The sequence below is a fragment of the Varroa jacobsoni genome, unplaced genomic scaffold (genome assembly GCF_002532875.2).
Source record: "Varroa jacobsoni isolate VJ856 unplaced genomic scaffold, vjacob_1.0 scaffold_1166, whole genome shotgun sequence".
In the NCBI taxonomy this organism is placed as follows: domain Eukaryota; kingdom Metazoa; phylum Arthropoda; class Arachnida; order Mesostigmata; family Varroidae; genus Varroa; species Varroa jacobsoni.
In genome coordinates this window covers 279115-300217 of record NW_019214068.1, presented here as the reverse complement: position 1 = coordinate 300217, position 21103 = coordinate 279115, and the positions used below count along the sequence as shown (strand labels likewise).

The window sequence follows — 21103 nt, the reverse complement described above, 5'->3', positions numbered from 1 at the left end:
AGTACTCGCAGCGATAGCTTATGCAAGATAGCGCTCCATTCCATGATTGAAACTCGTACTATCACAGAGCAGAGACGCACTCAAAGGCGGAGAGCCCCAGGGATAATGTAGCATGTTTGCGTGTTACGTGCAATATCTGTATTGGCTGCGCATTGAAGGAAGACTTGATAGCTCCATCTGCTGTAGCGGTTATTATGCCCTATATAGCTGGTGAGCCAGGTGCTCCGGTGTCGTGTACCATTGCGAGTAACAGATGATAGATGGTAGCAGGAACTAGCGCAACGTGTCTCCCGTGGCGACGACACGTTGCGAAGCGCACAGCGTATGAATGTGAAAGTGAGCGCGGAGAAGAGCAAAAGAAATCAACCGAGATGCGTCGGCGACACCTTCGAAAAACATGCAATAGATCAATTTTGCCCGATCGGAAAATAGACTGTGTTGCGTCCTTCTGCGCTTCTGTGCCTAATGTGGTCCGTAAGTGCAACTAACAAAACAGCTCGATGGTTTTCATTCTTCCGACAAGGAGACCGACCCCAAAAAGCCCCCGCATGTCACTTCGTTCCCGGGCCACGTAACAAATGCAGAGACGAGGGTAGACACAAAATCAATCGCTGGCTCAAACTCAACGTGGCCGAAACCCGATAACTGGCTGGAATTGTGGGACATCCGTTTTTTTTGTGCAATTTTTGCAATTTGAGTTAGTTAGAACAATTTGCCCTAAAGTGACACAGACTTCACCATTACACGTTACTTGGTGATAGGAGTATCGCGGAGCTGAAAAATCATATGGCATCTAGTCTTAATAGCGGCCACCGTCTTTGGAAAAAAGTTTTGCATGCATTGGGCGATGAAGCGACCTAAGTGGATACTTAGACGGCCGTATAGGCATCGTGTGGGCGCAACCCAATGTTTCGCCAGAATTTGCTAGCGTCTTTTACGAATCGAGTCCAATAATCCAATGGGCAGAATCAAAGAAACTCATATCTCGCCCTTCTACGAGCTGCTGGTATGAACAAAAGTGACTCAGTTTGCAGTCTGCCGAGCTAGCGTATTGAAGGTGCCTACGCCGGCAAGAAGATGGTGCCCACAATGCAGCGTCTTGGCTACGTTAACTCCAGCTAATTCTGTACCAGGAAATTTATTACTATTTATTTATTACCTTGGTGACATATAGTAACTACATAGAATTTTGCGGACTTGTTTCTATTTCTGTAGCAATTTCTATAAAGAAAGTACATATATGTTAAGCGGAAGAGAAAATGATAAACGAATCGTAATAGGATGTAAATATTGCGAAATAAAACGAAAATGTTAGTCTCGTGACTTTCGTACTACGTAGACCTTTAAAGCGTTTCTTGTGATTATAAATGATTCTGCTATAACTGTATGGTATTTAAATCAAAAGTCTCATCACCCGGTTGTGTTTAGGCAAACAGTATTCGAGTATCTGCCGCAAAACTAATTTACGGGTGTCACCGCAGTAGCAAGTAATTTTCCTGTTAAATTAGATTTAGGCACTTTTCAACATGTCCTTACTATATAAAGTCTGTAACACTCAACAGTTTCGTATTGGGTAGTTTGTTTAACTGTCGAATCAAAGACAGTGAAGTGGCCGCAATTAACAGTTGGGTCGTGGCAGTATCGTCTGTATCGTCTGAAAAAGATCCACGCACACCTACTTAATTCTCATCGTAAAACACTTGTCCAATCAGAAGAGGCTTCCACGCGATTGCCTTTAGCTTCATCAGGACTTCGTTTTCCCTGCTGCCCACTCTCTTGCTTCATTAGGTTAGTTGCTTCGCCATTCATCGACCTTATGCTGCACCTCTAATACGCTACCTAGGTAGTCTGCACCTCCGGATAATTCCAGCGAACTACCGTTCAGTGTACGCGATCCTTTTTTCTGCAAACTTTCTACGCCTTTACCCCGCCTAACATCACTCCCATTTGCTCTCTTCACTTGGTTTACCCTCTGTTCTCGTCCCTGGCGATACTGCCATGGTTGTTAACTCATAACAGCTTTCGCCACCAAAGCCGCGACCCATAGATTCACCAGCCACAAGCACTCTTCGGATATTCATTCTTGCTCTACCCTTCGCGGCTGCGATCGGTGCGCATGGAAGCTTCACACATGGAATCCTCGAACACATAAGGTCATCGCCTGATCAGGTGCCTAAAAACCGCCTAGTGGGCTGGAAATGTTCAGACAGGTTAGTTCTCATGGTCTGGCCTCTCTACTGGTAGATTTACCTGTTGTGTCTGCCATCATGCCGTCACGTCTCGTGTTCAGGCAAAAGACCCCCATCAACAGCCCCCTGCAACAGAAAGTACGCGGTGTTTTGCTCCCTCATGCCGTTCAATGGTAGCTTCAACTCTTCGTCCATTTAACCCAAGCATGCACTTACAATCGCGCACCAAGCATTCCCTAGACGACAACGGTTGACAAACAGCGTTGCTGGGAAACTGATAACGCAAGCTCCTTCATTAGGCCAGCTGCTGCAAAATGTACTTCAACGCTTGGTTGAGTAAAAGATTAGGATAGCCAGAATAAGCCCAATCACTCGTCCAGCGGCTAGCCGTCTTCAATGCAGATATCACGTAGGCATTGGTTAGATGGCTGAAAGAAGCAGTTATTTTGACCGTGACGAAAAGCATCGATTGCTGCTGGCTTATCTTTCATAAGAAATGTTAAATAAGTGTAGCCCCCGAAGGAGCTATAGTTAAGAGCAGTCTGCCGCAACGAATATAGGATATATATCGTGTTCATATCATGGCTATCGCATATGCCGCGGTGAAGGTGGTTAACGCCCGAACACCCGAACAGCTAACGCCTCCTGTCAGCAGTGTGGAAGTTTTGGTAAACAAAAAAAAAGGCCTGTTGAACATCAGGTAATAGCCTGGCCTAGAAAACAGAAAGCAGCATCGATGAATACGTTTATCTGCCACATGAATATATATATATATACAGAATAATAATGGAACGAAATAAGGGCCTGGTATACTGCGAAGGATGCAAAATTGAGGCAGGATATGTAACACAACTAAACCTTATCGGGGGCGAAATGTTCCTCTGAAACGATAGAAAGCCATTTAAAATTTCGATGTTTTTTCAAAACTTCTATTCTCTCTTTTGTTAGTTAGACTCTCTTTTAAACACTGAAATACGACTGGCCAGTCTAGTAAACCTCGAATGGATACGTAGCCTCATTTTGCTTGCTTTGATAGATAGATAGTAATAATTATAAAATCTTGTCCTCATGATAGCGCAGTAGGTAATGCATTTGTCTACTAAACTAACGTAATATGGTGACACATGGTGGTCTGTGTTCGAAAGCCAGCGGTTTGAGATAATGTCTAACGACTTAAGTACCGGACGTAAAAAATCCTTCCGGACGTAAAATATGGAAGAAATAATCATTGTAGAGTTATAACAACAATTATATTTTATAATTTTAAAATTTTATATATCTTACGATTTAGTAAAAATTTGCTAATAATTTCAGAGAAAATAAAAATCTAAGAAGAAAACATTTTTTATTATAGCAATGAAACATAAGGCTTCCTTTTCAATTCAACTTTAGTCGTAGCATGATTTTTTTAACGTCTGATTGAATATAATTCTACTTTAGGTCTAAGTTTCCTAAGGTTGATCCCAGTCGAGACAACATACGCTATGGCTACGTCAGAAAACTTTTTACTTGCATAATAATAATTTTTAAGTTCGGCCTGCTAGGTAACTCTGAAGCTCTCATATATGCAGAGCATATGCAAATCTGATCTCACAGGGTTACAAATGCCTTTTTCGGGAATACCTACTCTGCATTAGATATGTAGATAGAGCTTTACAACTCTGTTTTAATTATATTTTTTATTATAATATAAAATTACAGAAACTGAAATCCGGAAATCATTCCCACAAAAACTTAATCCAACTTAATTTTCGATATATATATGTACCACTGCATTAAAAGTTGACTACTGGGAACACCCAGGAGAAGAATGTTATCTTAGGATCTTCAGTATGCACGAAAATGCGTGTTCTCTTATATTACACAGGAGGTTATTACTTCTTTGTATTCTTTCACGTACTCGTTGCACAGTATCGCCTACTTACAACCAAGGACGGAACGCCATAATGCACCAAGTGTGTTACAACCCTAAAGAGAAAAAGAGAACGAATAATAAACAAAAGCAGCAATAAAGCCTTAATTGCAATTAGGATATTTTGCGGCCTTTTGCGAAGTGTGCAAAAAGATCAGAGCTCTAGCCAGATCTCTGATCTTGCCTCTCTCTATCTCTTTCCTTCTTATCCCCGTTGGATACATGTCACCAAATTCGGCCAAAAAACCGTGGGATCTGTTAGCAGTAGCCGATTCCAAGAGTGAACACGACGCGTTCAGACCAGGTCTTGCGACACGTAGGTTGGGTTGCCTTCATGCGTTATGTCTCCAAGACATTCCACTTTTTCCTTAAAAGTCTGTACTCTTATTGCTTCTGTGTAGGAAGGCTTTCATGGCATTTATATCCCCTTTGGATTGGTACCCGCTTTCTTTTTCTGCACGACTACCTGGTATACCTCAGCAGACGGTAGGCGCCCTATGGAAGATAAGATTCGTAGGTGACAAGCAAGAGCCTCTTTCAGTTTCTGCTGTCTCGGATGGAACTAATGCTTGCATTACTTCCTACGATAACTGAGGTGCGCGAATTGGCCGTGCAAGAAGCGGTACGACGTGCTTTTTCCTTACGGCCTCGAGGGCTGACGACGGCGATAGGACATCTTTCGTCAGCAGGCGAGGTCAGACCAGGCCGACCCGTCTTCTATAGAAGAACAAGCTGTAGGAATGGGTCATCAGCACACCATTACGATTAGGACCACTAGTACAATACTATTGTCGCAGCTCGTCCTTCGACTGCTAGAGCAGCGAAGGCCATAATCACCCTGCTTGTCTCACATTCGATACGTTATCCAACTTCTAGCTATTTAGCCTAGAGCACTCGGTAGTCGTCATTGAGAGAAGGTCGACCCGTGACGCTAGGTAGTTGGCTAAAAAGCAATATCCAGAATGGGGTAGGTCTGATTGACAACGCGTGACGCGAAACGATGTTTGATTAACTGTGAGCGCCCACTGGTAATTGCGATTTCAGCAATTCTGAATGCAGTGGCATGTACGCATGTATCTTAGGTATAAACAACGAAGTACTTGATCAGTATTAACGGTATCGTTGTCGATCGTATTTATTTATATAATCGAATGACAAAGTAAAGTTGCGATAAATAAGATAGATAAGAAAATTGTATTATAACGGTGATGGGATTCAACAAAATACAGTAGTACATGGTCTGATAGGTATCGTTAGGATATCTCAATTTTTTTAGTATATTTTAGAACCGTTAAGGCATGGTGTTTTATGTATAGTCGTATTCTGTAAGCGGTTTTTGTCTTCCCACAAGCTAAGCTTGAGAATAAATGAATTTATATATTTTTTTCTTATTCCAAGTTCCATATTCCTTTTGTATCTTGCTCATTTCGATCCAACTAAAAACCTAAAGACTCATCATGCACCTGGAAGTCTCGTTGACGCTAAATTTGCTGCGCGCGCCATCTCTTGAACAGATATATATATATATATATATATATATATATATATATATTGCTATAGTGGTAATTAAACTCAGCATTTTTACGCAGACAGTTTTTATACACCTGTCATACACAGCAGAACATTATAGTATAGTAATCATAAACGGGTCGTCGCATACATGAGCCGCTGTCCATTATATCCCTTTGGTAGCACCCTTGGCGATAAGCTTTCTTCGCCCTCACATGCCCATCTTGATTGGGTTCGATATGGGGTTCTTGTGAATCGCAATCCCCGTGTCTCTAGGGGCAAATGAGTCTGTACAGGCGGATGAAGCAGTAAACTGCCTTTGAGATTCAATCTAGCTTCAAGTCGAGTTAAATGTAGCCTCTACTTCTCGCCACCAGGGGTTGCCTCTGTCGAAAGCCTTCTGCCGGGAACTGGTCTCTATTTCTTAGAAATTCGTCGTCTGCCGGTAGTATCGTCAGCAGTTTATTCGGTCAATATCATGTGTCACTCAACACTGCTCTTGTTATGTGGAACCTGTTCCGTTAATACTGCTGGCTTGCCGTAGTTCGCGACACGTACGAACTTGTAGGACTCGTAGCCTAAAACAGAAGGCCCCTTGTTCTGCGCTCATATTTCGACGGAACGGCATGGCACCGCTTGTTGTACATCAAATGGACACCACATCAACGCATCTCTCTTCAAAACATTTTGTATGGCTGGCATTACACGAGATCTAAAGCACAGAGTTGTTTTGCAGTGAGAAACCAAACTCTTGATCCCCCCTTCCCCGGAAGGTGGTTTTCGTCTCGTCGGATCAGAGCATGAGGTTCCAGCTATGAGAAACTAGAAACTTTGCAATTCCATGGTAGAAACAATAGGAGTAGAGTTGCAATTGTTGTTCCAGTTGCTGCAGCACTTGCCCAGTTCATAGACGATTTTTCAACCCAGAGCGATGCGGAATTTGCCTTTCAAGAAGCTCGGTCGATTATCTTCGGGTCCACCACGGTGTTTTTAAAATCTTCTTCCGGGAAGCGGACAGGAATTGCCTTTCCAGCGTATTGGCCATTATTGCCGCTGGTGATTGCCTTGCCTAACTCAATCTCCAAGCCTGTCAAACCAAACCGTTTCCTAATTCCCTCAGTTACAATATCCTTTATCCCTTATTTCTCTTACGCGCGCTTAGAGCAAGTTGTTGCCCATCCAAGCAGGCCAAATACTTTTATCCTACTACTACTGTTGTGGTACGCGTTTTAACACTGCAGTTGTGCGCGAATCACATCCCCATGCTGCCTTTCTGGCATCAGACTCACGATCCACCATATAGTCCGCTCAGCCCGCACTCTTAGTTATTGTAGTCTGATTATGTCTTCACTGTCGAGAAGAGATAGGATCGCCAATTGTCCATTCGAAGATCTGTTGAAAAAGCAGCAACAGAAATAACGGAAACGGCAGCACAGGCGGCACGCCCTACTAGATAACGAGCAGCCTCTGAACTCACCATATTCTCCTTTACACTTCTTGCTTTTCAGCTTAGCAGCGTCCGCCACCGTTGTAAATCCTAGATTGAATCCTTGCAACCTTGAGCCATACGTTTACGCCTGTTACAGTAACAGTAGAATTTTCTTGAACACTATTTGGAAAATTTCTTTATCCCAGTTCTACTGCCGCTTAGCCTCCGATCCCCCATCGTCTGCTTTGTGCTTTCCTAAACAGATGACGTCCCCTTATAGTTCTCGCCGAGCCAAATGCCCCTTCACTCCTTGGCTCTACCCTTCTTATCCTCGTTCTACTTCTACGTTCGTATCACACCTCGCCGCCAAGAAGTTGCTGTGCACACTCACCGTAGTGGCCGCTAGTTTTTTTTTACATACGGATAAAGTTTTCTCAGATTTCCACAGCGTGCCTGCCAGACGACGACGTAAAACATAAAAGCTATCCAGATGCGGGGCGAGGAGACAATCAGTTCGGTGCTCCCTTTGACTGAACAGTAAAGACGCAGACGGAAGACATGGCTACTTCAACGAATCTACTTCCACATCGAAGTGCGCTGGAGAGGTTCTCGAAAGCGACTCCGACATGGCGGGGTCCCAATATCGAAAACCTTGAGGAAGATGGACGACACTAATTGCAGTTTTAGTGGCAGTCGCAACGCAATGTCTTCCGCTTTCTAATAATAGCTCTCTCGGAGCCACATAATGACACTTGTGCAAATGCTTTTTTCTTGTTCAACTAAAAAGAGTCTGAGCGAGAAGACGGGCTGAAAGCGTCATCAGTGCTGCACTTACCTAAACCAGCGGCAGTAAAATCGGCGCTAAGGCCACGATTGGTACTATTATTATTATTATTATTATTATTATTATTATTATTATTATTATTATGTTCTGCTATGGGCCCAAGTTGGAAAGAATCTTTTTTCTGACTGCCACTCGCTGGTGGTGCCATCGTTATCACCACTGCAATTGACGCGACACGCATAGCGCTTTCGTTAGGCTAACCCAAAGAGTGCAGGGAACACGTTCGAAGACAAAAAAGAAGTGTATGTTGGTTCGTCCGTAAAGAACGTTGGTTCTCTCCTTCAGATACCGTTCCACCGTCTTTTAAGTGCACTCTCGGGAGTCGCCCCGCCCGCAGACCAATCCAAGCAACCGACAATGACAGCTGCCTTTTCATGAAGCCCATCCCATCTTTACCTGTACCGCTTCTGGCCGAGCTGGCAGGCAACGAATTCGTGTCTACCACCAACTCTTCTTCCGTCCCGCGGACGCTTGCGGGACGCCCCGCGTGACTTTTGTGTTTTGACTCGTGTGTTAAAACTTCCTAAGTCTTAAGTAAAAACGGCAAAAGCACCAGCTTCTTTGATGATCCTACCGCTGTTTTTGCTATTGTTATCATTACAAATCTAACGAAGGGTATACGACAGCGCAGAGAAGATTTTTGTTTTTTCGCGTCCCGTCCTATGTAGTCCAGCTCTACGCAAACGGCAACGCACTTTTGCTGCTGCTGCCATTACGAAACGAATACGAAAAGCGGAGACGTAACTCGCAGTTATAGCTTAACAGTAGATAAAGAAAGTCCTCTAGGTTCAGTGGTGAAGGCAAACTAACTACCTCAAGGATAAAGCAGGCACCGGTACCGTTGTTGCAAGCACACTGACGCTGAATTGTTAGAGTGCTATTGTATATGCAGAACGAGTGATATTGCTGGGTGCAGTCCACACAGTGTCTTCCGCTCATAGTACAACCCATCCGCTTCGCTGTCGACAGCTGTCTATCGCTTTTTAGCCACCTTTAGGTACTTCCTACTATACCCCTTTCTGTTTCTTTGGTCTAGTGATTGCGTTCAGATTGTGTCTGCGGTTCTTGTACTCAACTATGCTCTGCGTTTATTGTATGATAATGCTTTGCGTCGTACGGCTACCTGTCGTTACGTTGCAACCTTATCTTTATAGCTAGCCTGACATTTTCGTAAGCTGAACGTGCACTGATACTGGATAAATTTTACGACACAGCCACTCGTGCAGTGCACCGTAGCGCAGGGAACTCAAACCACAAACAGTACAAAACAGTGGCAAGTTCATAATATTCTGCGTCTCTTCAAGCAAACTAACTCTCTGCATAGTCCGCATCACCATGTCATTCATTCCGTTATCGAAAATGATGCATGAGTTCCGGTCCGAAAACGCGACGAGCCATGATTCCTTTCTTTACCAACTTCAATTGATGATTGAGATCAGCCTTTAATCCCCCTTACTTTAACCCACTTCCTAGTTGTTCAGATACAACCTAGCCTCGCAGTTCGCTTTTGGCGTTTGTAGTTGTCTACAGTCTACACTTTCTTCAAAGAAGCTTTTTTCTTTCTACTTGATTTTGCTAAGCACAGCATTCATGGCGTTTATCCGTTCCTCTCGCCTGACAACGGAGATGCACGGACGGACCTCCGGGGGCACCGTGACGCAAGGTGCGCTGCTACCCCCTATGGTAGCCCTGCTACGGTTTCTGCGATCGTAAATGAACGCAAAGTTCAACAGACGACAGAATCGGAGACGGGGAGAGACGCGAAAAAGAAGCGATAAGGTCGATGCCGACGCTATCTGCAAAAATCGGCACAAGCAAACCTCCGAATACAGCTGTTGGCAGCGGCTGTGTCAGTGTTTTTCGTTGTCGCACTTTTTGTTCAATTTCCGCTGCTACTTTCGTGTAGGTCCGATTAAATGGTAAGGGATTGCTTTAAGTATGCTAACGACCATACCCAGATAGGCTGCAGCAGTACAATGTAAAAAACCCGCTCAGGCGACCATCAACAACTTGGCTGCGGTTAACGGCCTCGACGATTCACCCAAGAGACACTGGCGTTCTTTCGTCTTTTCCTTGGCCTTTGGCTATTTACGTGTCAATAGTCTATAATAATGGACAATAACGTGCAAACGCTAGGGGTTGCATAAAGGCGCGATGACTGCAAAGGGGAACAGGTGTGGATATAAACTGTACGAGAAGGAACGATAGCGCCAGCAACGAAATGCTGCAGCCAGAACGCGCAAAGAACTGCAAGAAAGATGAAGGCGGCAGTGGCATCCGTTTCCTCAGCAAGAAACATTCCATTTTAACATACGAATTCGCTATTTACCGTATTCGTCAACGTTAAATATGACCGATGCTGTATGCGCTTAAGTGGCGCGTGGTAGAGGACGCGCACCTCTGGGAATGGCGAAGCAGCACGCAGTACAAGATACCTTCAAAGGACACATGTGCATAGAGGCGGGCGGGCGGTTGCACACACATAGGTATAGGAGGCAATCGTTGTAATGCACAGCGATTCAAGCACTGGGTCGTTCGGACGAGCAAAAAATGGAATAGCAAATAAAGCATTGTTCGAGATACGGAGCGTCGGCGTTCCATTCTTGTGGCAACCTTTATGAGGAACCCATTGTGTTCGGTTACGTTCAATGGGCTCGACGCTTGGAGAGAGATAGAGATCGCAAAGATAAAATCAAGAGCGAGCAAATCGAACAAACTTTGGTAACGATGGAAAAGCGTATAGAAGTGTGTAACGCACATAAAATTATAGGAGAAGAAAGGCTAGCTGCTTTATTACTATTATCTAGTGGGGGACTAAATGTTAGACGATAGGGCACGAGCACGCTTACGTCGATCAGTATGTATGTGCTTGAAACGGCTGAAAGGAGGGTATTGTCTAAGACGGTAGTAAAAAGAACATGTACTAGGAAATTTGCTTATACGAAGGGAAAGTCGCAGTCGTAAAAGTGTGTACCGCAAATAGACGAAAGTCTTGCATTGGCGCACTTAAGTTATCGTAGGTAACAGAAAGCTAATGGGCAACGGGATGACTGTAGATAGTTTCAGCGGGAGTGAGCAAAATTTAATGTTGCACCTACTGACGCGGCAACTAAAAAGCTTTGGTGTTGCTTGTTATGGGGATGTGCATAGAATATGCTCATCTCGAGACAGCTCGAGAAGAGCTCCCAAGCAAATTTCTAACAGCTTCTTCATATAGAGCTACGTTAAATTACTTATTAGTGCATCCCTGGTTAAAGCGGCTAGAAAATTGCAGTGATTCAATCCAGCAGTTCTAAAATCCGCCACGCCAGTGGCGAGGAGAAAGACAAGCGAAGCAAGAAGTATACAATCTTCCGTTAACTAAGTGGTTGTCATAGCCTGTTTATGCAGCAAGAGTCCTGTTGTTCAGAGGCCATTTAGGTCGTATGAAACAAACGGAGGCCTGATAGAAAGGTTTAGCGCCAGAAAGTTAATTCTTGTAAATAGTTTTCGAGGGCTTCATACCCCCGGGTCGCTCCGCCGCTGGACCGTCTACGCGCTTCTGCATGTAACCTTATAATTAATAGTCGAAGTAACAACAGGAATGTTTGCAGTCCGTTGATGTTTGTTTGCCGCCTATTAACAGAGAGGGAGCAGCTAGGACGCTTAGTCTCGCTATGTTATACGGCAACGTGCCTAGTGACGCCATCGCTGTCAACGTCGCCGCATTTTCTGTCAGATGGCCCCTTCCACCCTTTTACGTCCTGTCCTGTTTCGCGCCGTCAGCTTGTCATCTCAGGATGGTTTTGACTTGTGAGCCAGCTTTGATGGAAATCCCCGCCGCTGGAGTCTCACCGTGATTAACATCGCACTTGAACGCGTCTTGCATAAAAGAAAAGGTCTCGTCCTCCATTTTCTATATTGCGCATGTTATATGAAAAGTTCACTGTTGCAGGCAGGTCGCCATTGCCGCCACTAACGAAAATACTAGCTGTTTCTAGCAACGGGTTTACTTGGCGTTATGAGCTACGCTGTGCGAGAGGTTCCCTTGAGGGCGACTCCTTTGAAGATCGAACCAGCCGCTTGGCCGTACTGAAGTTATTGTCAGTGACACTGGTTTCACTTAGTTGCAACTGATCCACCATTAGGCAGTGTTACAACTCTAGCCAATTTAGGGTAAAAGCTTAAATGGAACTTTGTGTTTTAAACCAACCTCAACCCAACTCTGCATTGAGATGATCTGACGTATCGTAATGACGTATCTTCTCTGCATCAAAGAAATGCCAATAGGTGGTAGCATCGACCCTTTAAGATATGCTGGTTCTAGGACGGTCTGTTCTTAGACAGGCCTAGCTGCTACAAGCGATGACGTAACGTTTGTGCTCCAGTTTATAGGACGTGTTATAGTACAATGGCCAGAAAGGAGTCGTCACTCACATATTTTATGGCTAGAGGCTAAATGGATGGTGTGTCGATGCACTTACCCATTCGTTACTTAAAAATCAGCTATTAAAAGGTAAACAACCCAAATCACCTCCCCGATCTTGTTCTTCGAGGTGGGCTCTTCGCTAGATTTAACATTAAACCGTTTCTCTGAGGTTTTGCAATATTCATGGCAGCTCATGCTATACCTATCACGAGTACGAGCTATAAGGCTTTCATGCACGCGCATGACCTTCAAATGAAGTCGTTTTCGCATTTCATTTTCCCTAATGACCTAATAATCGTCTCGCACAAAGTACTTTTCTCGTATTACTGTTATTATAAATAGCGCCGAAATAGTCTAGAAATAACAGCAGATCGCTGAAAGCGGAAATTCAATGTGTACGACCCGCAGGATGCTTGCGCCAAAATAGTGATTATCGTTTTAGCTCATGCGTATGTGAACCGGAACAACACGGGCTACACGAATATACTGTATTACGCTGATCAAGGCTAGCTAAAAAGGACGCCTTTTATAATAATGGCAGCCTGAAACGTCTTCTATAGTTGTGGAAGCAGAAAAGTAAAATTTGACGTTTTTCGTTTAATCGTTGTCCGCATCGTGGCTGCCTTTCCAAAGCTGTCTCCATAGGTACGGGTTTCCCTGACCGACAATTTTCACTTATACATACACAAACAATTTAACCATTCTAAGCATGTTTTCAAGCCCACAGGGCTTAAATGGCCCTTAATGTATTGCTGCCGTTACTGTCTTATCTGCTATTGATTCCACTTAATCGATCACCGGTCTTATAATGCTCTAGATAATATGAGATATAGTTAATATCCGCCAAAAACCCTGATGAGTCTGACGTGGCTTTACACTGGATGACTTTCTATGCTCAATAGATTAAAAGGTGAGGAAGACTGAGATACTAACATAAGTTCATTCGGTTGTCCAAGCTCTGAATGCCAGGTTCAGCCTCAGCTAGGGTTAGTCGGCTCAGCTTCATGGTAGTGCCTGCCAGCTATAGGCAGCAACTGTTCCCCACATCATTTCGCTCACGAGCGATGGCCCGAACCGAGCATTCTACCGTTGTCTTCAATTCAGCCTGAAATTGAGGGGTGGATGGACTCAGGAGCAGATGGAGGCGACGGAGACAGTGGTGGCTTTAGGATTTGATTGGAAAAGTTTGAACAGCCCCGAAGCTAACCTGGCTTGTTGCTGTAGGCGGAAGCCGAGCCAAGGCGATTAGAGATGATTATATACGAGGGCTTCGTGGCCCGCGGGGTGAGGAGCCTCATCTGCTTTGCTATGCTTTTTCAATATATGGCCTCAAACAGTACGGCTCAAGAAAACCGAACGAAAAGACGACGAAAGAATAGGACCGGAAACCGCCATAACAACAGCAGGATGCGCGGAATGTTTGAACAGTGTCGCCCCTAAGCGGCTGCCTTGGACACCCATCCTGTATTGCAGCGCTGGGGTTGTCGCCCAGGAACTTGGCACTGCCCCGTAAGCGTAAGAGGCCCTCGGGCCTCGCGGCGTAGACTCCCACAGACTGCAGGAAGGGGCAAACATTAAAATACAGCAGGCAAGTGGGGAGGGCTTAAGCCTGATAATATAGGGAATCTTTGGCTTAACGTACGGTCAAAAAGAAGTATGATTTAAAGTTCGTACTTCGTTCCGAAGTTCCGCAGCACCCATTGGTAACGCCGACGGTCGGGCTGCAAAGCAAAGCAAGGCAAGGTAAGTTCTGAGAGAACACGCCGTCGTATCATCTGTCATTGGCAGAGAAAAGAACTTTATAAAATACTGTCGAGGGTTTTCGCTGCAGTAACAGCCTCATCCACCGAAACTGAGTTCAAGTGCGAAAGCTGCGAAACCATTTATATATGGATGTTCGTTCGGGCTGGATGGATGCGCGATCGACAGGGCATTAACCTTTATCGTCACTAGTTGAAGAGGGAGTGCTATTCCTAAACTTCATAGAAAAATGAGGATAATGGGCAAAGTCGCAAGACCAAGTGAAAAAATTTCTCTTGATGGATAGCGTGTAGCGTATGAAACTAGACGTAAGAACCCATTTGTTATTATCACACACTGATGTGAGAGCGTCGGGAATAAAGAGAGCACGTCGTTTTCACAGCTACTGTAGACTTCCAGTCGGCAACTACCAGGCAAAGATGTAGCGACTTATTACGGCTAGCTCTAGCTTAGCAAAGAGGCACACCTGGTTACCCACCGAATCGCACGCGAAGTTGCTCTGATTTACAGAAATCGAAAACTAACACTAAATCGATGTTCCCGTAAAATAATTCTACAGGCTTCTCCAAAGCCAACAAAGCTCCCCTTTTGCTTTCGGTCATATACGAGGCCGTGGATACCTCACACACGAGCCTAACGAAACTAACACAAAGTATGTAACATTTGGACATATATCCATAAACTATATATATATATATATATATATATATATATATATATATATATATATACAGGGTGGGGTAAAATTAGGCTTACAGTGGCAAAAGACCATAGATGAAAAAAGGTAGGTATTCAGTTGGTCCATATGCTGTTTCAACCTTCTTAATTATATATTTCAAGTTTTTCCACCGTTAGCCTATTTACGTGCCACCCTATATATATATATATATAAACAAAACAGATCGTTAAGTTGGGTACTTTATTTCCTATTGGGTTAATGTTCTAATCAAGAGAATAAAAGAGGTAGTATCGTTTAATTCTTGAGCTAATAGAAAGCAGTGACAGGCGGCAGTGCGCATTTATACTAACGATTGAAAAACACCAGCGATGGAATAGCTATGAGGCGGAAAATGGTTCGCGCCCTTCCTGCTAGTTAGAATTCATGTTGAAGTTAAACACTACGTTCAATAAAACAAAAGTCAGGACTTAGTTTTGTGTTGGATTCGGCAAAAGAAAATCGCGGTGCTCGTATACCGGTCGGCTCGTTTAAGCGCATTCTACGTGCTGCTGTCCTGAAGAATTTTTGTGGTAGCACCCAACGCTATTCCAATAGCCTGTCATATGGCAGCAAATTGTCAATTCATAAAAAAATCCCACTTCTAAAATAAAGTAAAAACACGAGGCACTAGTTGACAGCCGGCTGTTGGCCCAGAAAAGTCATACGATTTGAAATACGATAACAATAATTTATCTATATAAATATGTTCAAAGGCAAACAAATAAACGTAAGAAGATCAAGAAAATCTTCGCACAAAGCGTACTGTAGTTACAATCCACCATACCTACGATATTATCACATACACATACATACATATATATATATATATATATATATATTCCCGTCTCGCTTATATAACTCCATTAAATTCTTTTTTCTGGTCAGACGACGTGACGACCACTATCAAATCAAACAGCACCCTCACGACCTTCGAAAGAATAACAATGAAATATGATCAAACCTTAACAAAATAGCAGAGTCTTTCCGACATAGTGCCAAATAACAATCAACCCAAAGCTTGAGTACAAGAACGCATTACGGCCGGACATCATACACGCTAAATCCCGTTAAATAAAGTACTACCACATCGACGTAGAAGGCAGTCCACGTACTATTTATAACAGGCAAACAAATGCCGCGTTGAAATTAATTTGATCAATTTACATTGTACGAAGTAAGATACATGCCTCTGTTGGCCGTTGCTTGCTAAAGACTGACTTACTGCATGATACCGGAGTTTTTTCGCTGGGACAGCGCAGTGCGTAACAGAATCCTAGCAGCCATAGGCACAAAACATAGTCCAGTGCGCACGACTCGAACGGTCAGGAAACCAACGCAACGCAGGATCCTAGCCGCCTTTCTGCACCCCCGCCGGCGGTGAAGCCAACACGATAAAGAATATCGGCTTGGCTAGAACAGTATGTGTACGTCCCCCCCCCCCTCCTGTACCCGCATGGTGCGCACCAAGCGCGTTGTATGGGGACACGTCGGATTTAGAGCAAAACCAATTTACCGAGAAAATCGAAGCATGCATCGACCCATATCCCAAGGGCAAAAGAACCAGAAACCCAAGAGAGAAATGTTAAACTGGAAGATGGAGAGACGGTGAAAACCGCGAAGGCTTTTTTAAGACTGGAGACCCGTACCATAAACGGGGTTATGAAGAACTCCGGTTTCCCCCAGACTCCTGTTCGGCCTGTTCAGCAAACAAGTTTGCCTTTCTGCTCGCAGGCATATGGCATTACCTGATCTCTGGTAGCATTGAGCAGCAAGTGGCAATGCTCACGTATACCATTAGAGCATCAGTACTATAGTGCGTGTCAAAGAAATGAAAGACCGCGAGATCAGCTGCTAGCACTCGCCTGTTCACTTGCTGGGGGCTCTCCTGCATGTCACATGCGGACGAATCCATTTACGAAGCACGAGGCGAAACTACAAGCAAAGAAGAATTGCTCGAACCACAGTCAAATGTCTACCACTGAGGCCTGATAAGGGCGGCACAGGCGATGGTGGCAACTTGGCGGAACACCATGAAAAGATACTGCGCTACACCAAGAGATAATATAAATAACACCACGATAGATTGGGGTCTTTTCTGTGTCGGTAAGGCTTCACCATTGTGGATGGTTTACTAATGCGCAAGGATGCCTCTACGTGACTATGGACTTGACTGCAGTTAGGTCTACAAGGTCCACCTGTTGTGAAACGAAAAGATAGGGTTTAGTTTGTCTCTCCCCATCTACTTTCTTCCTTTCGAGAAAAAACATACAGAGAAGCAACGATGGCCGCAAAAATCATTACGGGCCCCGCTTGCAATTTGCCGTGGCCTCAGATTTTGTCCTCTCAGAATCCGCACAGCGCTAGGACCTCTCGCCATCTACGGTATTGAGAGGTCGCTCAACGCTTGTTAGGGGTAGCACAACCCCAGCGGCAGAAGCAATAGCAAGCAACCCCTAAATGGGACAGATCTCTTTACAATGAAAGGTCATTCTCTTCGTTTAGGCCATCGTTGTCTTTATTATTGAAGGACCACGCTCCCATTTGTTACCGTGCAGAAAGAGGCATATTGCTTATCAAAAAATAAACAAATTGTAAATGCGCCACGCAAGTAATTAAAAAAAGGGGCAGGAGTGAAGCGAAAGTATAAAAATTTTGATTTCATCACCAACGGTCCTTCTAGCCTACAATGACACGAAAAATCTAAAGGATTCCGAGCTTTGCGAGCCCTTACGAAAGGGGATCAGGTGTGGCATCATGAGGAAGATTGGCCGTAAACTACGACCATAGCGAAATCTATTGCGTAACCACATTAACGAGATACAGCATAATACACCTAGCCGACAGATATGTTGAGACTGTACAGCGGGGCGGTGTATGAGCAAATTGAAGTTGTTTTTTGAGCATCAATATCGACGCTTCCTTATAAGCCAGCCTTCCTTAAGCATTCCTTCCTTAAGCAGGCCATATTATATACTAACATGAAATAATTATAATAACATTAGTAGGGCGTACCAATTACATACGTAAAAACCCTACGAAACTAGAAATTATAAAGGATTCCATTTTGATAGTTCATTTGTCGTCATTTGGTTAACGCGACAGCATATTTATTTGGATTATCCTGTTTTAGCTAATATCGCACGCTAATACAGGGACAGGCCGACCGACACATACTGCATGATGTTGTATAGACGGTAGCGATATTTACTTAAGAATAGAATGCATTTCATCGTCCATTTTTTTTACTATGTATATACAATATATAATTCATAGAAATTTATACATGATAGAATAGCTCCAAAAGGAACATGGCCTTTACTAAAACTCATCTGCTGTTCGCCTAAGGAAAAACTGGTTACATACGTCCTTTCAGGGCGAAGTGCCGTTGTAAATTATTGCCGTCGGAAGATACCCTACAACCCGAAGGAAACCAGTCGACGGAAGCGGAACGGCAAAGCACAACTCAGCTGCCCATAGGAGTATAACCAGCGAAGCCTCAAAAACGTCATTCGAACCCCCAATATTATAAATTGGTGACTCGGCCGGAATCCTTTTACAGTTCTGAATGATCGTTATCGTTAATCTTACGCTTACTAGTAACTCTGGGGGCTACCCACTAACACCATCGGCTTTCAACAAGGACTAATGAACTTGGAACATTTCCGTTTTGACGCCAAAAGGCATTCTCGATGCTCACTCAGTCCGGACGAAGCGAAGATCTTAATAAACAAATAATATATACAATATACGACACCCAGATCGGCGCAAAGCACAATATAACCAGGTTGGCACGGACGATTTCGAACAGGCCAATCCCTTCTGGTGGAAGGAGACACAGTTGGGCGGTATTCATAGCCCAGCAGGTTTATCCTTCGATCGAATAAGTGTACGACTAACTGACCAATCGACTAACGGCGGCCTTCGGTGGCAGCTACGGCGCTACAGAAACAGCGAAAAGCAGCTTTAAAGGGACGAGCGAGAGTATACAGGGCTCCATGTTCTAGCTAAGCATTCCATGCGGACTGCTCCTATTCAGTACTACAATTTAACATATGGACATACTGATACTCGCCGATACCCTGAGATAGGTCGGACAACTTCAGATTGACAGCTTAGACAGGCCGCTTCAATTCAGTATTTACGTTCAGTCTGTTGCAATATGAGACCTCTGATCTAGCCGCTCGTACACGCCGTGGCCTCACCATAAGCCAAGTTTACTAGAGGAGCAGAGGCGAGTGAGTCGAAGCAGACGAAATGCTTTGGTCTTGGGGCATTTTCGAAATCTGTTCCGTCATACTTTATTCGAAACTAGACCATAGCTGACTTTCAAAAATGGGCGCATCGTCAAACACGCTGACAGCTACCGCCTTTCCGTTCGGTACTAAGAGCACGCCAGTTTCTAAATGAGCCACCTTCTACGCAAGTTAACTGTACAGATAAACGCATATGGACGCTGAGAAATAATAGGACTAGAAGGCAACAAAGAAGCTTTCAATAAGTTTATGCTACTGCAATGCATTATATCGAATAACTTTGTAGCTTATTTGTTAGTATCGAGCCCGACTGCTATGACATTGCACAACATACTCGTATATTAGGACGTGGTTTTTTGTCAACGGGATCAATTGAAACTACTTGGAGAAAAGAAAAAGTCTTTGTTTTAAAAAATTCTATAACAAGAACTACGCTTCCAACCATACCGTGGATAATTACATATATACGTAAAACAATTATACTGTACTTTCTGGTTGGATTCGAATGGAGATACACTCTATTTCGTGTTAGAATGGAAACCAGCCTCTTGAAGCACTGTGACTAATGAACAGCAGCAGTGAACGGAAAAGCCAAAAAATGTATATACCCATTGGGCCTGAATATCGGATAACCGTAAAAGCAACGTTCACGTACGTTCGAGTTTACTAATCATAAAGACAGATAGACCTTCGCACGGTCATAAACTAGTCTTGCGCGATGAATGCCATTGATTAGTTTAGATCGCCTACCAACCAGCCAAGACGCGGCGGCAGTAAACCATCCTCTAGCCAACGACACATACAAAGGTAGTCACGACTTAATCACAGCCAGTCTCAACCAGCACGCGAACCGTTCCTTGCAACTGAATCTCAAACCGTAACGAACTTAGGTCGTTCGCTATATTCAGGTTAGTTTAGGCTGCGCGGGGAGTGCAGCGAAAAAAGGGAATATTAAAGGCAACGCGAATCGATAACCGTTGAAATTACAGCTGCAACTGAATTCTAGCAATAAAACCATTTAGAACAAACGTTTCTTTACAATTTGTTTTCCTCATTCAAATTCGGTCCCAGCTATCGCCAACTGACGTAAAATTTACATGCATCAAATGAGAGGATAGCTTCCCACGTTGATCTACAGGGGGGACAACAGGACCTTTGACGAGATAAGCTATAAATTACCGTCATAAATATGGGCAAAATTGCATTTGTTGCGAGGCCTCCGTGTCACCTAGGCGGAGTAACATCGCAGACAAGTAAACGCAAAGGAACTCAACTCACTGCTCCAGGTTGGCATTTCAGGATATCGAGGAAGGGAAAGGTAAGGTCACTTTATTTGTTTAGCCTTCACATCTGACGAGAACAGCCAGCCGAGTGAAAGTGAGGCCGAGCTACTGCTATTTTCGATAGATCATTATCACGAATTGGGCTCGGCGGAACACCTCCACAGTCGGAATCAATGGGTAATAGTTATTGCCTACTGGATACTATATTGACTCTATCTAAGCAACAGCGAAAAAGAGAGTATCGGGTAGACGTAGCTTTCGCCCGAATGGGGCGCGCTCACTTTAATTTGGTTTTCTAGGATCAGAGATCAACATAAACAATAATATACAAGGAACTTAGCAGAAGTGTTATAGTGTGCGACGCTCATGGAACTTTCATGTCGGTTATGATCTATATCACAGCATAGCGTGGGCTAAAAACGGTGTTTCTAGGGGTTCTAGGAAATAAAATTTAAATCAACATACCTAAACTCAGCATAAGGCTGTCTTGTTTCCCATACACTTAGACAAACACATGCGCTACATGGATCAAAGGCACTTTTTACACCACGGACATAAATATTATCCTCGTTTCAAAGTGTGCAGTTACTTAGGTACCGTTTATTCTTTACGGATCTCTCTCTTCACCTTCGTAAAGAAGTATTCGGGTGTTTATGCCATCCCGCGCATGCGTGTGAATGCGTGTTCTTTTTATGATCTTCTCGAGATCGCCGCCTCGTTGAAGAGCACTCGAAGACCACCCGGCACACATTGATTACACATGGCTTGTCGTTCCGCTTGTCGAATAGCAGAACAAG

The 21103-nt window shown here is 44.0% G+C and overlaps 1 protein-coding gene across 1 annotated transcript in view; it reads right to left on the bottom strand.

Moving 5' to 3' along the window:
• LOC111267271 (uncharacterized) overlaps positions 1–21103 on the bottom strand; it is a gene marked incomplete in the record, with an annotated part of 94873 nt that overhangs the window by 45774 nt on the left and 27996 nt on the right.